Source organism: Peromyscus eremicus, chromosome 10 (genome assembly GCF_949786415.1).
Source record: "Peromyscus eremicus chromosome 10, PerEre_H2_v1, whole genome shotgun sequence".
NCBI classification, from domain to species: Eukaryota; Metazoa; Chordata; class Mammalia; order Rodentia; family Cricetidae; genus Peromyscus; species Peromyscus eremicus.
Genome location: NC_081426.1, coordinates 25,604,794 through 25,622,898, shown reverse-complemented (window position 1 = coordinate 25,622,898; position 18,105 = coordinate 25,604,794). Strand labels below are relative to the sequence as shown.

The window sequence follows — 18,105 nt, the reverse complement described above, 5'->3', positions numbered from 1 at the left end:
AAATCCTTTTAACTTCTAATTATTCTGTTATTGCTGTTTCTCTCTCTTTGAACAGCTGTTCAAAGTACAACCCGATTAATTCTTGAACACACAAGCCCAGAGACCATCCTCTCTCAGAGAACACCCCTGATGTGTTTTGATTCATTATCTGTGATAGTTTGGGTGAGAATGGCCACCATAGGCTCATATATTTAAAAGCTTGGTTCCTAGTTGATGGAACTCTTTGGGAAGGATCAGGAGGTAGGACCTTATTGGAGGAGGTTTGTCACTGGGGGTTGGGCTTTCTGAGGTTTCCCATATCCACACCTTTCCCAGAACTTGCTCTCTTGCTGTCTCATGTGATCTGTTTCACTCTCTTAAACTCATGCTCTAGTCTTCCCTTTCCCTCTCCCCCTCCCTCCTCCTTCTCCCTCTTTCCCTCCCTCTCCTCCCCCTCCCTCTCCTCTTCCTTCTCCCTCTCCCCCCTCTTCCTCCCCTCCCTCTGCTCCCTCTCTCCCCTCTTCCTCTTCCCCCTCTACCTTGGGTTTGTAGATCAAGATGCACGTCTTGACTACTGCTTTAGTGTCATGCTCTCCTGCCTGCTGCAAGAAGGCTAGTTTCTTCAAAAATTGGTGCTGGAACAAGAGAACAACCACAGGAGGGAATGACGACAGGATGGAGGAACAGGACAAGGGTTCAACCTAAATCTCATGCCATATATGAATATAAATTAAATAAAGATTAAAACATAAAACAGAGACTGGGGAGATGGCTCATGGCATAGTGCTGTGCACCTGTAATCTCAGCTGTGGGAGGCAGAGATAAAAATGTATTTGGGGCTTGCTAGCCAGCCATTTTAGCCAACTAGGGTTCAGATTCAATGAGAAAGCCTATCTCAAAAGAATAAGGTAGAAGGGCTGAAGAGATGGCTCAGAGGTTAAGAGCACTGACTGTTCTTTCAGAAGACCCAGGTTCAATTCCTAGAACCCATATGGCAGCTCACAATCATCTATAACCCCAGACTCAGGGAATCTGATGTTCCCTTCTGGTCTCTGTAGGCACCAGGCACCCACATACATACATGAAGGCAAACACCCATACAAGTTAAATAATAATAATACAAATAAAAACATTAAAAAATAAAAACAGCAGACATTGATATATGACCTTCAAATGTACATCACATGCATTTCAAGGTGTGTGAAAACACACATGGAGAGCAGAGAGGTGAAAGAAAGCAAAATGTAAAAATATAAAACAATGAAAGAAACTGAAGATCAGAAAGAGACTCTGGTTTGCCAAAGTTCTCGCTGCTCAACCTTTTGCAGAGCTTGCTTCAATAAATTACTAGCCACCATTTTAACACATTCCATTTGTCCCTGATAATTCTGCTACTTCATGCTTACTCAGACTAAGTGGTTCCCACTATATTAACTGGGCATTTGTTCATGCTCTTTGCTTTTTAAAATATCTTTTTTCATGCTGTTTCCATTATCCATTCATTCAACATTCACTGTGCAATTGCAATGTTCCAGGCAAAACACAAGATTACAAGAAGTAAAACATGGTCCTTGCCCCAAGAGATTTATGGTCTGATGAAGGGGAAATTAGCTTATCATCCCAATGAAATCTAACACCCTTAGAGGGGCAAGGACCACACTTACACTTTGCTTTCACTAGGTGAGCTGACGATGTACTGCACAGTCCATTTAATGCTCACATCATGTATGTGTAAATTTAACTCTAGATTCCAGTATGAGAGAAAACACGGCATTTATCTTTCTGAGTCTAGTTTATTTAACTTAGTCTCCAGTTCCAATTAAAACAAAGAAGAGTTATTAAAAATGGTAGAAATTCAAGGTTTACCAGTCCATTTCTCCCTACCACACATCACCTCCTCTTGTTTTTAATGTGTGAAATCTTTCATCATCCAGGGTAGGAAACCGTGTTACCTGAGGCTTCCAGTCCTCCTCCTCTCGGGGCCACGACTATCCTTCTCCTCAGAGGACTTTCAACTTCCACGAAATACTTTCAAATCAAAGCTCTCAAGTAAAAAGAACAACAGAGAAGTTGGAACACGAAAACCACAGAACCCCACCCGAACGCCTTCCTCCAAGGACCCTGGGTGCGGGCAGTGGAGGCTTCCGCCTGGGTCTTCACCTCGGCCTCCTTCTCCTCGGCCTCCTCCTCCTCGGCCTCCTCCTCCTCAGCCTTCTCCTCGGCCTCCTTCACCTCGGCCTACTTCTCCTCAGCCTCCTTCTCCTCGGCCTACTTCTCCTCAGCCTCCTTCACCTCAGTCTCCTTCTCCTCGGCCTCCTTCACCCTGGCCTCCTTCACCTCGGCCTTCTCCTCAGTCTACTTCTCCTCAGCCTTCTCCTCAGCCTCCTTCACCTCAGTCTCCTTCTCCTCGGCCTCCTCCTCCGCCTTCACCTCAGCCAGTCGACGCCAACGGCTTTCACTAGGAAAAGCCCGCCCCTCGGGCTTATGAATAGTCAATGAGGCCACAGGCGCCTCTTCAGGAAGAGCTCTCCAAGGCTTACCTCCCGCGGCTTGCCTTGCTCCGCCTCATGAATATGCAAAATAGGCCTGGAGACCGCCCACCCCCCTCGGCTGTGGGCGGGGCCGCATTCTAGGGCCCTGAAGAACACGTGGGGAGCTCCAGGAGGCCTCGAGGGACCACAGGAAGGGCTGAGTGAGGGGGCGGGGCTTCTGCTCGGGGACGCCCACCGAGGTGAGTCAGGGTGGGGCTGATGCCCGCCAGGACCCCTGACCATCGTTCCCTGAGGTCTGAGGGCGAAGCTGGTGCCCCTGGCTAGAGCTTGGGAAGGCCTGGACTCGACAGAGAGCGGAGCTTCGCAGTCCTGGAAGGCGTCTTTTCCGTCTTCCCTGGGACTCCACTGTGGTCTTCTTTACATTAGTGTTTAATTGTGCGACTAAAACATGGCTGTATTAACCTTACTTCGCGCTTATCTTCACCGGAGGCTCCCCAGATCCTTTCCTGTATGTGTACTATGAAGATAGCTTTCCAGAGCTATCTGAAGTTCCTTAAACCTCTGCGGTGGGATTTCCCAAGGCCATAAGTGAGTGAAATACTTGACATTTCTTATTTTATCCCCACGGGAAAGGAAAAAATTAGGTTATTGAGAACACGAGTTTAAAACGTAATGAGTAAACCACCATCTGGGTTAAAATAGTCAGGATTTTTCTCGCCTCAGCAGCAGTTAGTACCCCTCTCACCAATCTAGATGGTTTCTAGATTGCCAGCGGCCCCCCTCGGGAGCAAAATCACTTTCAATTCAGTTCTGCTTGGATCTTGTACCTTCCAGAAATAACTTTTTGTTTTCTTTTTAAGTTCCAACCACAGCCCTTTCCAGTCCCAAAATTAATTTGCTTCCTGGCTGGAACATTAGACTCTTCTCCATGCTGGCTGTCTGTCTTAATTTGTTCTCTGTTGCTGAAATACAGACATCCTTACCAAAAGCAACTTGGAGGAAGAAAAGGTGTGTTCACCATACAGCTTACACTCCATCTTGAAGTGAAATCAGGAACTCAAGCAGAGCAGGAACCTAGAGGCAGGATAAGCAGAGAGCGCAGAGGAATGCTGCTTACTGGCTTGCTGCCTCAGGCCTGCTCAGCTTGCTTTCTTACACAACCCAAGACAGCCTACCCAGGGGTGGCACCACCTACAGTGGGCTGAGCCCTCCCACATCAGTCAAGAAAATGCCCCACAGACTTGTCCACAGGCCAGTCTCTCAACTGAAAAGCTGAGCTCAGCCCAACCACCACCATGTTCAAAGACCTTCCTCCTTGCCTTTCCACTATCGTATTCACAGTTACTTTTTTCTCACTCTTATTATTCTGTTTTCTTCACAGAACTTAATATGGGTTCATTTCTTTATTAACCTGTTCTTTCTATCTAGAATGTACATGAGATAACAAGTGTCATCAGAGGATCTCCTAATATTCAGTATGGTCCCTGGCAAATAGTAGGCACTTGACAAATATTGGTGGGCCCGGTGCGGTGGTTGGTGACTGTAATTCTCAGCCATTTGGAAGGTTGAGACAAGAGGACTACTCTGAGTAGCTTAGTAAGTAAGGCCCTGCCAGTAAATAAATAAATAGTGAAAAGAGGCAGTGTAGGTATATAGCTCAGTAGAACACGTGCCTCTTCAGCATGTAGCCCTCAGCTAAATCCTCATATCTCAAAATAAAAGTCAACATTAGTGAGATGAAACAATAACTTCTCTTCCTAATTGTGTCTTCAACATTTCTCCTCGTTCCCATTGCTGGCTCCTTGTGATTTCGTTTAGAACATGAATGGATGAATAAGCACATGTCCCTAGAGTGATGGGTGAAGCCTGCCTTGTTCCCGCTGACTTATCAACTCCTGAGATGTTCATTTTACCTCTTGCTTCATGTTCATTGAATGTATACAAGTAGATAATTGAATGAACTGATCACCGACTTAAGGAAAAATGTTAAGATAATTAAAATTGGCGGAGCTCGAGGAAGCCTTAGAGATCATCTCTGTCTCCTCCTTGGCTTCACAGATAAGGGCTTAAGTATTTGCTCACGGCCCCTGGGCTTGTTAGCAGAGCAAATCGAAAGCACAACCCTTGTCTCCCATCTCTCATTTCAAGGCTTTTTCTTGTCCCTAGTCAAGCTAGTTTCTCATTACTCTTCTGTGAGCCTGACTTACACCTCGAACAGAAATCCCAGCAAGGACCTGCTTCTTGTCTGCTAAAGGCTGGAGCTTGATGCTCTTAGATCAAGTCCGCGCTAGGATAAGGAGCCAGGGCACCCAAGAGTGGAGTACGATACCCACGGTTTTGTGGCCTCCCCTGCCACTTGCTCCCCCTCCTCTCCCTCCTCTTCCCTTTCTTCCTCCTCCTCTCCCTCCTCTCCCTCCTCTTCCCTTTCTTCCTCCTCCTCTCCCTCCTCTTCCCTTTCTTCCCCCTCCTCTCCCTCCTCTTCCCTTTCTTCCTCCTCCTCTCCCTCCTCTTCCCTTTCTTCCCCCTCCTCTCCCTCCTCTTCCCTTTCTTCCTCCTCCTCTTCCCTTTCTTCCTCCTCCTCTTCCCTTTCTTCCCCTTCCTCCCCCTCCTCTCCCTCCTCTTCCCTTTCTTCCCCCTCCTCTCCCTCCTCTTCCCTTTCTTCCTCCTCCTCTTCCTCCTTTTTTTCTTCTCTTCCTCCTTTTCCTCTTCCCCCTCTCCCCCTCCTCTTCCTGTTCTGCTTCTTCCTCTCTTTTCTTTCCTTTCGGTAATAGAAACTGGAAATTGTCTCTCCAAAGCCAAGTGTGTAATTCTCAGAATTTGTATCTTTGTCAGAAATTGGCCATTGTTAAAGTTCTGACATCTGGGAGTAAAATGACATGTAGAACAGTAAGAGGGAGAATGGGGAGGAATCCTATCTGAGAGGACTTCCCGGGCCAACCTTTCTCTATTTAGAAACCTTTGTATCATTTGACTCATCCATTAGTCTCTAGTCAGAACCTTGCCCCTTGCCTGCTGAGGAGGGTTTTGGGTTTTTTGTTTGTTTGTTTGTTTTTGGTTTTTGGTTTGTTTGGGTTTTTGGTTGTTTTTTGTTGTTGTTAAGAGAGAGTTTCTCTGTATAGCTCTGCCTGTCCTGGATCTCGCTCTATAGACCAGGCTGGCCTCGAACTCACAGAGATCCACCTGCCTCTGCCTCCCGAGTGCTGGGATTAAAGGCGTGCGCCACCACTGCCTCTGGTTAGCAGAATCACATGGAGTCTTAGACTCTCTCCCAAGGCATGAGATGGCATACTGTATCACAGGAAGAGCAGCTAGCTACCAACAGGGAGCTACTTAGACTGACTGAAACTGCACATCACATTTAGTTTAACCTTGGGTATCATTTGAGGGCAATCACAGCAGACATCATATTGAATATAAAATGTACTTCAAAGAGGACGTCTCTGGAGGCGCCTCCCTCCTCAGTGTACCGCAGTGATAGCAAATACAGAGGGCAGAGGTTGGCTGCCAGATGGGGGGTGAGTTATTTACCACACTTGCTTCCAGCCTTCCTCAGGACTCCTGAAATGACCACAGCCTCCGGTCCTGCTACGGCACTGCTGTGTGTCCTTCCTCTGCAAGCACTCTGGTCAGCTGTGGGGGTCTGGGAGAGGATGACTCGACCCTGGGCTTCGGAAGTTTGGAGTTTCGTGAGAAAGGGGAGCTGCAAACCCATTAGAAACACAGAGGACAGTTTGTATAGTGATGGGGCAGAAGTGTGTGGTACAGGACAAAGAGGAAAAGCGTCCGCTCAGGCAACCCAAATGGCTTCGCAGAGGAAGGGCATCTTAGGAGAGTGTGAATATATAATTCCCTCCGTCTGTTCTTTGGCGATGGCTAGATCACTTCACACCCATAACAGCAGGCATTTTACCCACCACTTTAGACCCAGGAGAAAGAAGATGGTGTGAGTTCTTCCCAATGCCGACAGCAGCATACTCCTGAAAGCCCAATGTCGCCTCTGCAGTCTCAAGTGTCTCACTGGAGCTTAGGAGCAGAGCTGGGTGGACAAACCCCCTTTCATCTTTGTCCTCCTCCTCGGCAAGGTTAAACTGAATGTGGTCCTTTTGTGCCTGCTGTATCCCTTCAAGCCCTCTCATTTCTGTGTTAGGATGTTATTTATTTTGGTTTCCGTGGGAGCATTCAGTAGTGCTGTGGTTTGAATCTTAAATGTTCTCCATATACTAAAGGCTTGGTTGCCAGCCTGTCACACTGTTGGGGGGTGCTGAAACTTTTAGGAGGCAAGGACAGCTGGAAGGAAGGAAGGTCACCGTCGGGTGGACTTGGCTCCTCTTCTGCTTCTCTTTCCTTCCCAGCAGCACGGAGGTGAGCAGATGTATGGTCCTCACTGTGATGCATTACCTCCCCTCCAGCCAAGAAGCGAAAGCACCAAACAGCTGGAATGATGAGCCAGAATACGTTTGTAAGTTGTTTCCCTCGAGCATTTTAGTCATGACGATGGAAAACCGAGGTAAGTGGCCCCGTGGTTTCTAAGGGACAAGAGTCCTCGATGCTGAGGGTGGATTTATGAAGTGATTCTGAAGTCCTAGGAGTTTTAACGTTAAAGAAAGGAGAAACAGAATGATTGAGAGAACTGAAGTTCTGAATGAAGCCTGTGCGTGTAAACCAACTACATTGTTAGCTTACTTGGGATTTGTTTCCTTTAGAGAGAGAAAAAGAACACGATACAGATATGTCTGTATGTATATAGATATAGAGATGTATGTATAGATTTGTACATATATGTATATATGGACACACACACATGTGTTTGTGATTGCCAACTTGACTGAACTTCTGATCTTTCCTCATCTTCTGGCAGCTAAAGAGAAGCCAGTCGATATGAAACCAACTCCTGATGGCAAAGTCTAAACACAGATGCCTGCTCCCTCTGCCCTCACCCCGTCAACCTACAAAACATGGCTTCATGTGTAAGTGGCAATTTATTGTGACCTTCATGCCCGCTCAGAGGTGCATATCCACCCCTGCCCCCTCGGGGCTGATTTTTCTGACTGATAGAGCTCTCCATGTGGATTGTATGTGTCTGGGAAAGCCAGGTTTAATGAGCTGGGACAGGAAGGGACGGGCTGTGAGTGACAGGCTGTTCTGCTGCCTGCTTCAGGGCCCAGAAGAAATGACGTCAAGGCAGACACTGACTACTCCAGCATTATAGAAATATTTGACTACTTGGTTCTGTTTTCCACTCCGTATCAAGTTTTGGTGTCATGTAAAACGATGTTATTATTCCTAATGATTATCACTTACTATGGAAAGTTCCACATAAGAAAATAGTTTTGAAACTGGCTTTCCATGTTTGGTACCGGGAATATCTGCAAATATTATATATACTAGTGATAGAAAATGGCAGTTACCAAAGAGTGATCCAGAATTCCAGTGAGGCCATATTGCTGCCTCAGCCCTGGGAGATTCTTTCTTCTTTCCTTAATTCACACACTTAACAAGTGATAATTAAATTTGTAGTCTCCGGTTGAGAGGCTCTGTAATTTAAGACTTAAAATTCTTAAGATTGTAGCATAGGCTGAACGTAATCGTGTAAGAAATATGAAGCAGGCTTTTAAAAGATCCTTTCTGATTAGAGAAACAGACATCAGTTCCTCACTGCCAAGAAAAAGGCTCAGCAGCTGAAACCGTGAGCCGTCACAGGAGAATCACCTCCTTCACTGTCCAGTGGGAAGAAAAGGCTGGGTCAAAGGCGTTGTTTGGATGTTTGCTGGATGGACAGTCTTCTTCCCGGAAAGCTAGTTTTCCATGGATGCCCTGTTCTTAGTGCTTGTGTATGCTCATGTGTTCACATGGGGGCATTTGTGTGCATATGCATGTGTAATTGTGTTCATGTGTGTGCACTTGTGTGCACATGTATGCAGAGACCAGTGGTCCATCTCAGGTGTCACTCCTTCCTCAGGAACCATCTACCTTGTATATTCAGACAAGGTCTCTCATTGGTCTGGGACTCTCTGGTTAGGCTAAGCTGGTTGGCCAGCAAGCCTCAGGGACCCACCTGTCTCTGCCTCTCCAGCATTGGGGTTACAGGCATGCACCGCCACTCCTGAATTTTCTTATGTGGGTTCTGGGGATGGTGCTTGTGTGGCAGTCGCCATACTGACTAAGCTACCTTCCCAGCCCCAGGAGCTGTGATTTCAAATGTGCCAGGGACTTGTTGCCTTCACTTCTGCCAGGACCCAGCATGGAAGGTTATGCTGTGGTGAGAAGGGGAGAATCGGGAATTATTGTACTTTCTAATAACTTGTTCCGTGAAGAGTGCCTAGACATGAGACATGTTGAACTGACATGTTTTTGTTGTTGGAAGAATCCTAAATATTATCCAAGTGATTTTCAGGGATGTATTCAAATTGGGCATAGTAAGATTTATCTTTAAAAAGAAATATCGTAAATGTCTTATTTTGGTTGTTTATTATTTTGTAGGAAGTTGTTTGTTTTTACAGTTCTAAAGATTAAACCTAGGGCCTTGCACATTCAAAGCAAGCACTTTATCACAGAGTGATATTTCCAGGACTTTTATACTTTTGTATTTTATTCTGGTGTGTGTGTGTGTGTGTGTGTGTGTGTGTGTGTGTGCATGTGGAAGCCAGAGGTTGAGGTCAGATGTCTTCCTCAACTGCTCTTCCCTTTATCTTTTGATACAGGGTATTCACCCATTCAACTAGGCATCCCAGCTAGCAAGCTGCTGGGATGGATCTTCCTGCCTCAAGCTCCCCAGTGCTGGGATTCAAGGTACATTCCAGCTTTTTAGGTGGTGTTGGGGATCTGAACTAAGGTCCTCATGCTTGTGCAGAAATGCTTTATCAGCTCAGCCATCTTCCCAGCTCTGACTTTTATTGTTTGAGACCTAGTTTCACTGGGGTACTTAGGCTGGCCTTGAACTCACTCTGCAGCCCAGGCAGGCCTTGAACTTGCCGTTGTCCTGGCTTAGCCTCCCAGGCAGGTAGGATTACAGGCTTATACCACCAGGCTTAGGTTTTATTATTTTTTTTTATTCATCCTAAATTGAAACTGTTATCTTTTTGTGTGTAAACTTTTATTCAAGTATAGTATACATACCCATCTTCTTTTTAATGCATTTTATTGACATATTCATAAAATTCATTGCTTTGAAGTGTACAAATCAGTGGTGTTTAGTTTAGTCCCAAAATTGTGCAACCATGTCCACTACCCAACTCTAAAATAGTTTCATCGTCTCCAAGAGAAAGCCCAGCTTATGAGCAGCCATCTCTATTCCTCAGAGATGCCTACTCTGGACACTTCATATGAAGGAAATCATAATATGGCTTCTTGTTTCTGACTTCCTCCTTGGAATATAATAATTGAAGTATAATAGTCATCCATATTGTAACCCAGATTCCTTTTGTGGCTAATATTCAGGTATATGCAACATTTTGTTTATATATCTATCCAATTGCTATCAGTTGACTATACCTTTTTGCTGTCCACAATAATCCTGCTGTGAACAGACATGTGTAAGTTCCTGTGTAGTCGGGAGCTTTCTCAGAGTGGCATCCTGGGTGCCATGGTAACTTCGTAACTTTGGAGGAGCTGCCCCACCAGAAAGCACCAGGTCATTGTACGTGGACACCAGCAGCTCCATTTATCTGTGTATCGCCTTGTAGGCTTCTCTGTTGGTTCTTCTTATTAATATAAAATGATGCTCTATTGTACTTTTCTCTTAGGACATAAAGATGGTAAGCATCTTTTAATTTGCTTATTGACTATGTGTATGTACATCTTTGGAAAAATTATTGAAATCGTATGCCCACTTTTAAACTGAGTTTTTTTTTTATTGATACATTGTAAGTCCCTCTCGTCCTCTGGGTGCAAGCCCTTCATCGCATGCTTTTTAAATATTCCGCCCTTTGGGTTGTCCTTACTATCTTGATGGCATCCTTTGGAGCGCAGAAGGTTTTCATTTTTCTGCACTGATTGAACCCAGAGCTCCCACCCTAGGCCAGAACCCTTGGACTGAGCCACACCCCTCTTTTGAAATGCTGCTCTTCTGGTGAAGCCACCACATGGCCCAGTCTCTTCTCACCCGTGTGCTTTCTGCTGAGGCCCCTACCGATACGTTTACAGGATTGTCCTTAAATCGAAGGAGTTGCTTTTCCTTTGCTGTTGTCTTTGACCTTTTTTAAACATTATTATGTATTCATTTGTGGCAGGGCAGGGGCGGGGGTGCCATGACGTGTGTAGAGGCCAGAGGACACTGTGCAGGAACCAGTTTTCTCCACTCACCATGTGGGTCACCATGTGGGTAGATCTCAGGGTCACGGGCTTCCTGGTAAGTGTTCTAACCCGCCAAGCCCTCTGAGTAGCCAGACTTTTGGTAGTTGTATTGTCAGGCATTATATGGAGCTCCTCAGGTTTATCCTAGTCAGAAGTCTTTGAATCTTCTTGAATTTGAATGTGTTCCCTTCTCGGATGATGGGATGTTATAGGTCACAGGCCACTATTTATTAGGTGAGTTATCAAGCCCTTTCTCCCTCTTCTAGAGTTTCCCAAATGCACCTGTCACTATATTTGGTCATGTTCTGTCATTTTTTACTTTTCTCCAGTTCGCTCTTTGCTCCTTTGATGGTGAATCTTCACCGTCTGCCTGCTTAGATTCTAAATAGAATCACCAAGAAGAGCAGGGTGTAGTGATGTGTGCTTGCAATCCCAGCACTCAGAGGTAGTGGAAGTAAGATTCCCACTCCAAGACCAGCCTCATCTATATAGCAAGTTTTAGGCTAGCCAAAGCCACATAGTCAAACTCTATCTTTAAAAAGTATAAATAAATAGATAGATAGATAGATAGATAGATAGATAGATAGATAGATAGATAGATAGATAGAGATAGAGAGATAGATATAGATAGATAGATACATACATACATACATACATACATACATACATACATACATACCCTAGAAGAGAGTGGGGCACGGCCCTGGGTGTGTCTGTGAGGGAGTTTCCAGAGAAGATGAACTGAGAGGGCCAGCCCTGGGATGTAGGTGGTGCTCTCTCATGGAGAAGAGAGAGCTGGTGAAGCGCCAGGGGTCCCTCCCGGTGTGCTGCCACACGTAAGAACTGCCGCGGTCCACCAGGCCTTCCCACCACCATAGACTAGGTCTTCTGAAAGCCTATGCACTAAGTGACAGTTCACCGTCCCCCGTAAGCCTTGCAGTCGTGTGCTTCGGTCACAGCAGTGAGACAGTCGCTACCTGACCGTCTGCCCGACCGTCTCCAGGGACTTCGTTCAGCTCACTGCCCGATGGACTCTGCTGCTGAACCCTCACATCAGTTAGTGGAGTCTTCAGCTCCCGATGACCACTGGACCCCCTTCTATGGTTTCTACCTTTGGTTGACATTCTCATTTTATTCTTACATTGTTGTCCTTATTTCCTTTAGTTGACCCATTTCTCTAGTTCACTGAGCTCTTTCCAAACAAGTCTTTGGAATTACTGTTAGACAGGAGACCTCTGGAGATTTATCTTGGTGCTTTGGGCCATGTTTCCCCGTTTCACGGTATGCAGTGTTGTTTGGATGGACCATGAGCGTTTGAAGAAACACTTTGCCTACTCTTTACAGACCTCCACAGTCTGCCCGGCTAGAGACTCCTCTGCACCTCTGTGTTTACCCATCCCTGTTGTGAAAGGGTCTCCAAATCCGAGCGTCTCGCTCCCTCTGGTGTCTGCATGCAGTACTGCAGATAGGTAGGTAGGTTCCTTTGTTTCCAGGGGCTTTTGGGTTTTACTAGTTACAATCAGAATCAGACAGGATAAAATCAATCCTTGGGAAGGCTCCCAGAAAGACAAAAAGATGGGCATACATTCTTTCCTTCCGAAAGAAGAAACAAGACCTGGGCCCCTTTCCTGGTCACACGGAGCTGGGAAGACTGAAAGCAGTGGAGACTTACCTTCTCAATTCAGCTGTTCTAGCCTCTGCACTTTGCTGAGCTTGGTGACTTCCAGGTAGTTTCTGGAGTTTCTGTTAAAGCTCTATGAACTGTATATTGTGATAAAGTCAGTGTCTACGGTCTATGGCCTATGGCTTTCTATTTCATAATCTTGCCAACCTCAATCAAGATTCTTAACTTTTTGGAATTATGGTATACTGATAATATGATGAAAGCTGTGAAATTCCTACCTAGAAAAAAATACACATACATAAAATGTGAGATGTAAGCCAGGTAGGGTGGTACATGCCTGTAATCCCAGCACTTGGAAGACAGAGGCAGGAGGCTCAGGATTTCAGGGCCAGCCTCAGCTACATAGTGAGTTGGAGGTCAGCTTGGGCTACATGACCCCCCCCACCCCCCATTGGGTGTGTGTGTCTGTGTATGTGAGCGAAAGAGACAGAGACGAAGAAACAGAGACAGAGGAACTGGGGGGGCATCCATTTGGAGAGTGTTAGGTTCATATACACATGTACCCTAGTTTAAAAATCTTGACAGTCTGTGCAGTGAAGAGTTAAGTAAGCAGCTTCCAGCTCCTCAGACTGCACATTCAAAAGAGGACTTAACCAGCAGAGGGAGCTTTGAATATCCTGCCTAGAGTCTTTTGTCTGCCTGGAGCCTTGGACCTCAGGATAAGCATTTGGCACCAGGAGTTACGCTAACACTGAGACCCACAGAGATGATCTGTTTTTATGTGCCTGGGATCCTAGGCCTCGTTATATCAGTTTGATTTCTGTGAGCATTGGTCATTTAACAAAGGGTCTGCCTGTCTATGTGACTGAACTACAATAAAAATCCTAGACCCTGGTGCTCACGAGAGCCTCCTACTTAATGACACTTTGTACATCATTGCTGAGAAGTAAGTACCCTCTCTGGGAACAGCAGAGGACAGCTGATTTCTTCTGGACTTTTCCCTTTATGACCCTGATCTCTATCCTTTCGCTGTAATATAGTTTCACTGTGAGCATAGCAACATTTTCTGGGCCCCACTAGCAAATTACCTTATCTTGGGAACCATTTCTGCCCTAAGCTGTTTATGCTGAGGTGGCCAACCTGCCAGGCCCACTACAGTGTGTGACCTCATGTCACTCAGCACTCATAGTGTAAGTTGGTCCCAACAGAATATCACTGTCTACATGCTACAAAAATCCAAGGATCCCAAGGTGAATAGGTTCAGACCACGGCATCGACCTCCCCAGCTTTCCAAATCTAAATGGTAGAACTCCCGCATGTGGGTCAGATTCTTAGCTTTCTGTCGCTCCTCCCCCGCCCCCGCCCCCACACACACACCTGAGGGCAAACACTCCAAAGCCACCAGTGGATGCCTGCAGCAGAGGCGCTGCTAAACCTTACCGCCAGCACCTGTGTGGCAACTACCCGCCTCACACGCTGCGCCCATGACATTGGCACTTGGAGGCAGAGCAGCAAAGCCAACACAGGCTTCTTCTTACGTCAGCTTCGTGAAGACTTTGCTCTTGTCCTAAGTTCTAGCCGCTCCCTCCTTTGAGCCTGCACCTTTCACCTATAGGAAGTTGTTTAACCCCACCCCATTAACCCTTTCTCACCTCTATCCCTCAGCTTCTCTCCCCGGACCCTTCTCCACAGGTGCCCCCGTCCTGTTTCTGCCGCCATGGTTTTGGAATGTCATGGTATGAGGTCTTTTGCGTCTGCCTTTTTTCTTTAGCTTGCTACTGTTGCCTTTGTGAGATTCCTCTGGGTTCTTCCATGTCTGGCCGCCTGTTCCTCTCACCGAGGAGAAGTATACTGTTGGGTGTGCCACAGTTTGTTTTAGTGATTTCCAGTTATTAAGCTATTACCAGTTTGGTGTTCCTGAGAACATTTATATTTAGTTGTTTATGTGGTTGTTTTTTATTTCTTTTGAGTAAATGCTTTAAAAGATGTTTACCACATCATATGGATGAGCATGTTTGTAAGGAACTGCCCAGTATTTTTCAAATGGCTTTCCAATTCTGTATTCCGACTAGCAATATGGGGAAGAGTCCCGCATCTTCACCGCCATTTACTACTGTTAGTCTTTTCTAACTTTAGCCGCTGACCAAGTGTATAGTGGTAACGTGGTTCTAATTAGCAGCTGTCTAGTGACTAATCCTGCAGGGCTTCTTTTAAAATTACATTTATTGGTGGGTCACAACTGTCTGTAACTCTAGTTCCAACAGATCTGACACCCTTTTCTGGCCTCTGTGGGCACCAGGGACACATGTGGTGCACAAACATACATACAGGCAAAACACTCATACACATAACATAAAATAAATAACTTAAAGATTACATTTATTTATTTGTGTGTGTGTGTGTGTGTGTGTGTGTGTGTGTGTGTGTGTGTGTGCGCAGGGGAAGGAGTGGAGTTGTGCCACAGCACTCATATGGAGGTCAGAGGACAACTTATGGGAGGTGGTTCTCTCCTCCAATCTGTGGGTTCCAGGGATTGAACTCAGGTCCTCAGGCCTGGCAGCAAACACCTTTGTCTACTGAATCATCTCCCTGACCCTCTGAACATCTTTTCATATGTTGATATGTTCCTATGGTGAAATCTGTGTTCAGTGAAATCTGTGTTCAGTATCTATTTTTATTTGGACTGTTTATCTTATCACAAAATTATAGGAGCTCTTTATAGACATACGTGTATGTTTGCATGCATGTTGGTTTTTTGGAGCAGGGTCTTGTGGCACCTCAGACTAGTAGCAATTCTTGCACTTTGCCTCCTTAGTGTTGGGATTATAGATGCACAGTGCTTGTTATGAGGCTGTTTCATGGTCTGAACATAAGTCTTTTGTCCCAAACATGCTTTGTCTTTTGAGTCAGGGTCTCACTCTATAGTCCAGGAGTCCTGCAACTCACTGTGTACAACCCAGACTCAAGTTCCCAGCAATCCTCTTGCCTGACTTAGCCTCTCAGATTCTAGGATCACAAGCCACCATGCCCTGCTCTTTATAGTTGCTTCTTCCCAGTGTGTGCCTTGTGCTTTCATTTTTCTGACAATGTCTTTTGCTGAACAGTTTCTAGTTTTGAGTTTGTGTTTTAGTCACATTGATCCAAGGTAAGGGCCAGAGCCCGGGAGCAGCTTCTGCAAATGGATGTGCTATTTTCCCACCACCATCTATTTAAAAGACTTTCCTTTCCATGGGCGTGTACATGTATTTAATCCCAGCACTCGAGAGGCAGAGACAGCTGGATCTCTGTGAGTTCGAGGATAGCCTGATCTACAGAGTGAGTTCTAGGACAGCCAGGGCTACACAGAGAAAACCTGTCTCAAAAAACAAAACAAAACAAAACAAAACAAAACAAAACAAAACAAAAGAGACTTTCCTTTCTCCCACTAACTTATATTGGCCTCTTTGTAGGAAACTCATTGTTCCTGAATGTGGGAGTCATTTTTGGCCTCTGTGTAGTTCTATTAATCTATATTTCTATCATTATGCTTTGTCTGATTTTGAATCCCATGGTTTCACAGTAAGTCTTGAAAATGTGTAATTTAGCTTCTCCAATTTCATTCTTTTTTTCAGATTGCTTTGGCTCTGTGTTTTCATGATAATTTTAGAATCAACTTGTTAATCTCTGCAAAATTACCTGCTGGGATTTTGACTGGGCTTGCATTGAATCTTTAGATCAATTGGGGTCATTTAACATCTTAACAATTCAAGCCTTTTAATCCGTGAACGTGGATATCTATCTCCCGTGTATTTAGGTCGTCTTCAGTTTCACTCAGCAGTATTTGTAATTTTCACAGTATAGGTCTTGTGCGTGTGTTCTTAATTAATCCCTAGATGGTTTATATTGGTACTGCTAGCACTAATGTTTTTTCCTTTCAACTTGCAATCATTCTTTGTAGTATAGAGAAGAAGTTCAGTGGATTTTGTATATTTGTTCTTTATATGTTTTTATTTTTAAATGAAATGGAGATGAAGTTGCTGAAGTTCTTGTTTTTGTTCTTTGGACTCTGTGTTCCTTCAGTTTCATATTTTTTTTTTTTTTTTTTTTTTTTTTTGGTTTTTCGAGATGGTTTCTCTGTGTAGCTTTGTGCCTGTCCTGGATCTTGCTCTGTAGACCAGGCTGGCCTTGAACTCACAAAGATCTGCCTGCCTGCCTCTGCCTCCCCAGTGCTGGGATTAAAGGTGTGCGCCACCACTGCCCAGCCAGTTTCATATTCTTATAAACATATGTGTCTGTCCTATTTAACAAACACAAAGGGAGCATATAATGCTTAATATTTGACAAGCAAAAGCCCCATGTTATAGGTACTCTTATTAGCTCAATTTAGAGATGAGGAAAAGGAAACCTGGAACAATGAATTAATTACCAAAGTCCCACAGATGATAAGTGGCTGGGCCTGGGAACTGATTCTGGCATCTGGCTTTGGAGCCCATTCTGTACATGAGAGGTCCTCAGACCTTTTGCTGTTTGGACACCTTCATAGTCTTAACAATGACAGTAGCTGAAGTTTTCCTGTGTCCCACCTGGCCCGTGGTCAGGACAAATCTCTCTCACCTGCCAGTCCTGCAGCTGCTTGGACCCAAGTAAACACACAGAGGCTTATATTCATTAAAACTGCTCGGCCATTAGCTCAGGCCTACCACTGACTAGCTTTTACATTTAAACTAACCCATAATTCTTATTTATGTTTAGCCACGTGGCTTGGTACCTTTTCTCAGTTCTGCCTTCACATCTTGCTTCCTCTGTGTCTGGCTGGCGACTCCTGACTCTTCCCAGAATTCTCTTCTCTACTTGGCCCGCCTATACTTCCTGCCTGGCTACTGGCCAATCAGCATTTTATTTACTAACCAATCAGAGCAACACATTCACAGCATACAGAGCGATATCCACAGCAAATGACTGAGCCAAAGTGTGCATGAAGAGAGACTATAATGGCTGAGAAATGTTGATTTCAATGTTTTCCATAAGGCTCCAGATTAAAATAAGGTATACCTCTGGGTCAAGTATAGAGGAATAAGAAAAAAAAAACTCAGAGGCAGAGGCAGACTCTTAGATGTGCAGTCCCCCCACCCCCACTCATTCCTACCCTCTGTGATATAGGGGAAATATGTTTCAGCAGACCCAGCAGATACCAGAAACTGGGTAGCTTTGAATCCTAGTAGAAATCAGACTTTGAATTTTGAATTTTTATCTGTTCCTAGAAGAGCAATATACAGTGCAGTGTTCTGTTGAGATTCTGGGCAGAGCAGTGAACCAGTGTCAAGTCAGTTATGGGACCACAGCAGTAAACAGCCAGTCTTACAATGTGAGGTGCAGCTCAATGCCTTCATTCAGTAGCATCGGCATATTAAACACAGTTTGATCTGGGATACTTCCATCTCACTGTGGGCTTATCAACTCCACTGTGAGCCAAGGAGCGTCTGCCCTGGGTCTTCTCTCTATGCCCTGCAGTGTTGCCAGCGCTCAGCCTTCAGTGGTTGACCCTGGGCATCTTTGCACTGCTGTTCCTGTGCCTCGAGGCCACGAATAAATATTACGATAACACAACAGTTGGTTTGCTGGGATGACTGAGTGGCCAGTGAACAGTAAGGTGTACAGCATACATACTCTGAACAAAGGGATGATTCATGCAGAATGCAATGGGGTTGCACCAATAGCTCAACGCTAGAGCATTTGCCT

The 18,105-nt window shown here is 45.2% G+C and overlaps 1 protein-coding gene and 1 long non-coding RNA gene across 20 annotated transcripts in view; one reads left to right on the top strand and one right to left on the bottom strand.

Annotated features, from left to right (window-relative positions):
- Positions 1-2,639, bottom strand: part of Hormad2 (HORMA domain containing 2) — a 114,322-nt gene extending 111,683 nt beyond the window's left edge. For 5 of the 18 annotated variants that reach the window (XM_059275573.1, XM_059275576.1, XM_059275575.1 and 2 more), the window contains exons 1-4: positions 2,272-2,503; positions 2,140-2,241; positions 1,932-2,023; positions 519-614 (exon numbers count right to left, since the gene is read on the bottom strand). The gene's annotated coding sequence lies outside the window, so the exon portion shown is untranslated. The other 13 variants (XM_059275577.1, XM_059275585.1, XM_059275580.1 and 10 more) reach the window with 11 other exon arrangements.
- On the top strand, positions 2,240-7,443 carry LOC131920999 (uncharacterized). 2 transcript variants are annotated; one of them, XR_009381818.1, is made up of 4 exons: positions 2,240-2,710; positions 6,394-6,553; positions 6,827-6,978; positions 7,330-7,443. It is a non-coding gene; the product is annotated as an uncharacterized LOC131920999 (long non-coding RNA). The 2 variants fall into 2 exon arrangements; XR_009381819.1 differs by having other exon boundaries at positions 6,824-6,978.
- The last annotated feature ends 10,662 nt before the right edge of the window (positions 7,444-18,105 follow it).